Source organism: Muntiacus reevesi, chromosome 5 (genome assembly GCF_963930625.1).
Source record: "Muntiacus reevesi chromosome 5, mMunRee1.1, whole genome shotgun sequence".
Lineage (NCBI taxonomy): Eukaryota > Metazoa > Chordata > Mammalia > Artiodactyla > Cervidae > Muntiacus > Muntiacus reevesi.
The window spans coordinates 100,382,207-100,389,786 of record NC_089253.1 but is presented as its reverse complement, the minus strand read 5'-3'; the positions used below and the strand labels follow the sequence as shown (position 1 = coordinate 100,389,786).

The 7,580-nt window shown below is 41.9% G+C and overlaps 1 pseudogene; it reads right to left on the bottom strand.

Annotated features, from left to right (window-relative positions):
- Nucleotides 1-5,969: 5,969 nt before the first annotated feature.
- LOC136168673 (small integral membrane protein 13 pseudogene) lies at nucleotides 5,970-6,391 on the bottom strand (annotated as a pseudogene).
- Nucleotides 6,392-7,580: the final 1,189 nt, after the last annotated feature.

Here is a 7,580-nt window from a genome sequence, read left to right as displayed (position 1 = left end):
GCCCTATCAGGGGTAGAAATATGGTGAAAGAAATCTTCCAGAAAGTTATCAAGATGAAGAACTGCTTCAAAAAACCCTAGTCTTGGTGACCAGTGTTATATAAGAATTGTTTGGGCAATACAGTGAACGGGGATGTGGAGAGAGAGGCTTAGAAAATCCTGGCTATAGAAGATTGGGGTCTCACTTTCCTTGTGCCAGGAATTTCAAAAATCTCCATGTCTCCAGGGTGGGAGACATCTCTGAACATAGCATATCATTAGGCATCAAATATAACTTCTGAATTTGGGGCAGGAAAAGTGAACAGTATTGGTATTTGTAAACATTGCTTGATATGAAAGGGGAACAGAATTGTATTTTTGTGCCTAATGGGGTCACTTTGATCAGAATCTGTATTGAATTTACTTAAGTTTGCTCCTTAGTAGCTCAGTCATGTCTGACTCTTTGCAACCCCATGGATTATAGCCCACCAGGCTCCTCTGTCCATGGGATTTTTCCAGGCAAGGATACTGGAGTGGGTTGCCATTTCTTTCTCCAGGGGATGGTCCCAACCCAGGAATCAAACCAATGTCTCCTGTGTCTCCTGCATTGACAGGTAGATTCTTTGCCACTGAGCCACCTGGGAGGCCTACTTAATTTGAGGAAACAGTAATCATCAAAATATACTTGGAAAGGGGCTGATGGAGTTATGGTTCTAAAACAGGAGGGAAGGGGGCAGGGCACAGCCTTTGAAAGAATGACATAGCCTGAGGACACAATATAAACGGATTAGAACCTCTTTAACAAGTGGTGCTGGAAAAACTGGTCAACCACTTGTAAAAGAATGAAACTAGAACACTTTCTAACACCATACACAAAAATAAACTCAAAATGGATTAAAGATCTAAATGTAAGACCAGAAACTATAAAACTCCTAGAGAACATCGGCAAAACACTCTCCATAAATCTCAGCAGGATCCTCTATGACCCACCTCCCAGAATATTGGAAATAAAAGCAAAACTAAACAAATGGGACCTAATGAAACTTAAAAGCTTCTGCACTACAAAGGAAACTATAAGCAAGGTGAAAAGACAGCCCTCAGATTGGGAGAAAATAATAACAAATGAAGAAACAGACAAAGGATTAATCTCAAAAATATACAAGCAACACCTGAAGCTCAATTCCAGAAAAATAAATGACCCAATCAAAAAATGGGCCAAAGAACTAAACAGACATTTCTCCAAAGAAGACATACAGATGGCTAACAAACACATGAAAAGGTGCTCAACATCACTCATTATCAGAGAAAGGCAAATCAAAACCACAATGAGGTACCATTACACGCCAGTCAGGATGGCTGCTATCCAAAAGTCTACAAGCAATAAATGCTGGAGAGGGTGTGGAGAAAAGGGAACCCTCTTACACTGTTGGTGGGAATGCAAACTAGTACAGCCACTATGGAAAACAGTGTGGAGATTTCTTAAAACACTGGAGATAGAACTGCCATATGACCCAGCAATACCACTTCTGGGCATACACACTGAGGAAACCAGATCTGAAAGAGACACGTGCACCCCAATGTTCATTGCAGCACTGTTTATAATAGCCAGGACATGGAAGCCACCTAGATGCCCATCAGCAGACGAATGGATAAGGAAGCTGTGGTACATATACACCATGGAATATTACTCAGCCGTTAAAAAGAATTCATTTGAATCAGTTCTAATGAGATGGACGAAACTGGAGCCCATTATACAGAGTGAAGTAAGCCAGAAAGATAAAGAACATTACAGCATACTAACACATATATATGGAATTTAGAAAGATGGTAATGATAACCCTATATGCAAAACAGAAAAAGAGACACACATGTACAGAACAGACTTGTGAACTCTGTGGGAGAAGGTGAGGGTGGGATGTTTCGAAAGAACAGCATGTATATTATCTATGGTGAAACAGATCACCAGCCCAGGTGGGATGCATGAGACAAGTGCTCGGGCCTGGTGTACTGGGAGGACCCAGAGGAGTCGGGTGGAGAGGGAGGTGGGAGGGGGGATCGGGATGGGGAATACGTGTAACTCTATGGTTGATTCATGTCAATGTATGGCAAAACCCACTGAAATGTTGTGAAGTAATTAGCCTCCAACTAATAAAAAATAAATAAATAAATAAACGGATTAGAATCAAATGGATCCAAGATGGCAGACAAGTCAACAGACAACTAGAACTTGATCCTCAGGATAAGCTCATTGTAACACATTAATAAACTAAACAACACACCCATAGACACCATGACTGTTCCAAGGCCAAACTTCAAAGACCAAAAAGTGGGCGGTGGCTGATTTCTAGAAATCTCTGCTAGTTCTTCAAAATAGTTGGACTAATCCTCTCATTAATTAGTCTATGAAATTACCCAGCCCATTAAAAAATGAATGATGCCAGTTTCAAGGCTGCACTCACCCTGTGGGACTGCAGGCACTTTTGTCTGTAAAGTGTGTTTTCCCATGCCCACACTTGCCTTCTGAGTTGGCCCACACTCTTGTCTGTGAAATGTATTTCTTTCCGAATAAGTCCACTTCTTATCTATCTCTTTGTCTCTCACTGAATTCTTTCTGCCATGAGACAGCACATGGGTTCAAGTCCCAGTCCGAGACGAAGAGTTTTAGTTCCACATCTCAGGCCCCTGGAAAATGGCTGGGTTAATTCTCCCTCTGGGAAACATCCTTTGTGGCAAGAAAGTGGAAGATAACTTCTGGTAGCAGCTGCCATAATGATGACAAGGTTATGGGGGACTGACCCATGTTTAATTCTCCCCCTGGGCCCGAGTTCTCAAAGAGCCCATAGTACCTTCATCAGTGACTCTCAGACTTAGAAACGTCTCAGGACTGGCCCCCTTTCCCTCTGCTGACATTCTTAGATTTAGCTTTTCAAATGAGTTTGCCTAATTGATCCCATCTTTCTGGAAAGTAACACTCTTAAGGGTGACACTGTCTGCTCTTGGAAACACACTTTAGTTTCTAAACTCCACCCAGAGACAAATCTTTTAATCTCTCTCTCACTCAATGAGAAACAAAATAACCTATTTTACAAAGTCTTGCAAAATTCAAGCTTTAAATGAAGAAAGTAGGGAAAACCACTAAGCCATTTAGGTATCACCTAAATCAAATCTGAAAAGATTATACAGTGGAAGTGATGAATAGATTCAAGAAATTTGATCGGTAGATAAAGTGCCTGAAGAATTATGGATAGAGTTTTCTAACACTGTGCAGAAGGTAGTGACCAAAATCATCCCCCACAAACAAACAACTGCAAGAAGGCAAAGTGGTTGTCTCAGGAGGCTTTAAAAATAGCTGAGGAAAGAAGAGAATCAAAAGGGAAGGAAGAAAGGGAAAGAGATATCCATCTGAAGGTGGAGTTTCAGAGAATAGTAAGGAGAGATAAGAAAGCCTTCTTAAAAAAAAAAAAAAAAAAGAAAGCCTTCTTAAGTGAACTATGCAAAAGAAAGAGAGGAAAACAATAGACTGGAAGAGACTAGAGATTGCTTCAAGAAAATTGGATGTATCAAGGGAATTTTTCATGAAAGGATGGGCATAACAGAGGACAAAACATGGTAAGGACATAACAGAAGCAGAAGAGATTAAAAAGAGATGGCAAGAACACACAGAACTATACAAAAAAAATATCTTAGTGACCAGGATAACCATGATGGTACGGTCACTCACCTAGAGCACAGACATCCTGGAACGTGAAGTCAAGGGAGCTATAGAAAGCGTTACAATGAACAAAGCTAACGGAGGTGATGGAATTCAAGTTGAGTTATTTAAAATTATAAAAGATAATGTTGCCATGAGACAGCACATGAGTTCAAGAACCAGTCTGAGATAAATGGTTTCAGTTCCACATACCAGGCCCCTGGAAAGTGACTGCACTCAGTATGTTGGCAAATTTGGAAAACTCGGCATTGGCCACAGGACTGGAAAAGGTCAATTTTCATTCTAATCCTAAGGAAGGGCAATGACAAAGAAATGTTCCAACTACAGTACAATCACATTCATTTCACATGCTAGCAAGGTAATGCTCAAAATGCTTCAAGCTAGGCTTCAGCAATACCTAAATCAAGAACTTCCAGATGTACAATCTGGGTTTAGAAAAGGCAGAGGAACTAGAGATCAAATTGCCAACATCCGCTGGATCATAGAAAAAGAAGGGAGTTCCAGAAAAACATCTACTTCTGATTCATTGACTATTGTGAAAGCCTTTGATTGGATCATGACAAAGTGGAAAATTCTTAAAGAGATGAGAATACCAGATGACTTTACCTGTCTCCTGAGAAACCTGTACGCAGGTCAAAAAGCAGCAATTAGAACTGAGCATGGAACAAGTAGACTGGTTCAAAATTGGGAAAGGAATACATCAAGGCTCTATATAGTCACTTTGCTTACTTAACTTCTATGCAGAGTACATCATGGAAAATATTGAACTGCATGAGTCACAAGTTGGAATTAGGGTCACCGGGAGAAATATCAGCAACCTCAGATATGCAGATGGTACCATCCTAATGGCAAAAATTGAAGAGGACCTAAAGAGCCTCCTGATGCAGATGAAAGAGGAGAGTGAAAAAGCTGACTTAAAGCTCAACATTAAAAAAACTAAAATCATGGTATATGGTCCCATCAGTTCATGGCAAACAGAAGGGGAAAAAGTGGAAACAGTTGCAGATACTTTTTTCTTGGGCTCCAAAATCACAGCAGAGTGTAACTATAGCCATAAAATTAAAGAATGCTTGCTTCTTGTAAGAAATCTATGGCATATTTAGATAGTGTGTTAAAAGCAGGGACTTCACTCTTCTAACAAAGGTCTGTGTAGTCAAAGCTATGGTTTTCCCAGTAGATATGTAAGCTTCGGACCATAAGGGAGCATGATAGTGGAGAAACTAGTCCTTTCAAACTGTGGTGCTAGAGAAGACTCTTGAGAGCCTCTTGGACTGCTAGGAGATCAAACCAGTCAATCCTAAAAGTAGTCAACCCTGAATATTCATTGAAAGAACTGATGCTGAAGCTGTAGCTCCAATATTTTGACCTGATGTGACAAACAAACTCACTGTAAAAGACCCTGATGCTAGTGAAGATGGAGGATGGTGGGGAAGTGGGTGACAGAGGATGAGATGGTTGGATAGCATCACTGACTCAATGAATAGGAGTTTGAACAAACTCTGGGAGATAGTGAACGACAGAGGAGCCTAGTGTGCTGGAGTCCATGGGGTTGGCAAAACTTGACTTGCAGCTATTATGCTGTGCATTTTGTGAGTCAACCATGGGAAAACAATACAATACAATACAATCATACTTTAAACTGTCTTGAGTCATCCACAGGGTCCATTTAGGAATGCCCTGCTCCAGACTGCTTGAATTCTTCCTCATTACTCACTGTGATTTTGACCTGATATCCATCAGAGAAGCCATGACTGAACCCTAAAGGAACCAACCATATCCCCAAAAGCACTGCCTTTGCTCCCTTAATAGGCTCATGATCTGCTATTATTCCAGCATGGCATTGAAATCCTGAAGGAAGAGTTTGGGGTGAAGTAGAAAAACCTAGCTTTATTGCCTTGGCAGGCAAACCTTCTGCCTCAAAAAATATGATGTGTCTCAAACCCAGAGAACTTGATGAGAGTTTTGATAACAGTGAGTCAAAGGTTGAGTCTCTGATAAGATTAGGGTGTGTGCAGGGTTTAGGGTGTTCTGGTCTCCTAAACTTGATGAGCTTCTAAGGTCCTTTTAATCTTTCCTCAAGTGATTTCTTGCCTGATCCTCCCTTGATTAGCAACTGTTGGAATCCATCCCTGGGAACTCAGGTAAGCTCATGGAGGCTGAAATCTTGCCTACAAGAAATGGGGGACAGAAAGACCTCTGTGCTTGGGAGACCCACAGGGCCCCACTCAGTTTCAATTTCTCACTTAAAAATTTTATTTTATTTATTTTATTTTTTTGGTTGAAATTCCCTTTATTTGCATATGACTTACATGTAAATCTTTTTTTGAACTAGACTTAGAATCCAAGAATGAATGTTCTTCACTCCTTTAGCAAACTGCAAAGCCCAATCATTACAGAGAGACTCCCAGAACCCTTGGTCATTCGCTATCACAGGACCGGCTGGCTCAGTGGCCTTCATCCACAGGGGCCCTCCTCTGGCGAGCGGACCTGATCCTGTGCGGAGACGGTGAAGCATCTTCTTCAGTCTCAGACCCTGAAGGCTCACAGGCTCCCTCCTGGGATCCGGTGTCTCCCACCAGTTCCCGAAGAAACTTGACAAAAAAAGATGCCAAACAAAATACCAACCGCACACCATCAGCAGCAGTAGGATCAGCAGCGTGGCCACGAACACCAGCAGGGTCAGCCCCACGTTGTGCCACATCTTGGGGGCGGCGGGGCGGCGGCGGGCGCGGGCGGGCGGCGCGGCTCGGGCTTCAGCAGCCCGGGCGGCATGAGCGGCGGACGCCCCCCGCCCCACCCGCCGGCAGCGCCCCCGGGAGTCACTTAAAAATTTTAAAGTGAAAACAAATAATGTTTTCAAGCCAATTTGTGATGCTGATACCAAATTTCTGGGAGAAAACACCCTCAAAAGTGACACAGTTTCCTTTTAGTCACTCCCTTTAATTTACAAACACAACACAGAGAAAAGGCTTTAAATCTTCTTTCCCAAGAGAGAGGAAAAGAAAGTTCATTTTACAATATTTGAGTTACACTTTCTGTTTTGGAATGCCCAGTTCCAACTACCTAGCCTCCACCCTTACTTCTCAATGTGATTTTGAACTGATCTCCTTCAGAGAAGTCTTGACCTAAGATTGGAAAACCAATCACATCTCCCAAACCCTTTCCTTTCTGAATAGACTCCCAAACTCCATGTGTCAAACACTATCCAAGTGACACTTGATAAGTGGACAGCTGATTTTGTTTCTTTTCAGAACAACACTACTGTCTTTGTGAAGTAGCTTTAATTCTTGGGCATTCTGATAATTTTTTATGGTCAAAGATCCCCAATGATGCTTTAAAGTTTTGTTTATCTTATCTGCTGTCTCAAGTCAATAACTCCTTCCTGGTCTCACACCCACAGCTACTTCTGTTGGTATTGGTAAAGCCCAATCAATATTTCTAGAATGAACCTAGGAAGGAGTCTTTGAAGTCAATAGCCTTCCCTCATTCTTTATCTTTCCTGAATGTAATCTGTTTCCATTCATTCCTCTGGAGATTGACAAAGACTCAATCAGGATTAACCAGAGGGGCAGTGTGAAACATTTTCAGGTATCATTTTCTGATTGGCTGTTGGTAGTAGGAAAAAATAAGATGTGATTAGAAAGGTCTATAAAAGCCCCAGTACCAAAGAAATGGTACAGAATCTTCCAGCTCCAGAGGCACCACCTGGGCTCTCCATCGTGTCTGAGATCTGAGGAGCCTCCCACCCACATCAGAGCTGGTAAGTTACAGACACAACTAAGGACACCTTCACTTTACCCATGGTCAACTGGTGTTGAATGGTGGCATGCACCTTGGGATGGCAGGAGAGCTTTTGAAAAGTATTTCTTGAGACTTCTCTGGGGCTCCAG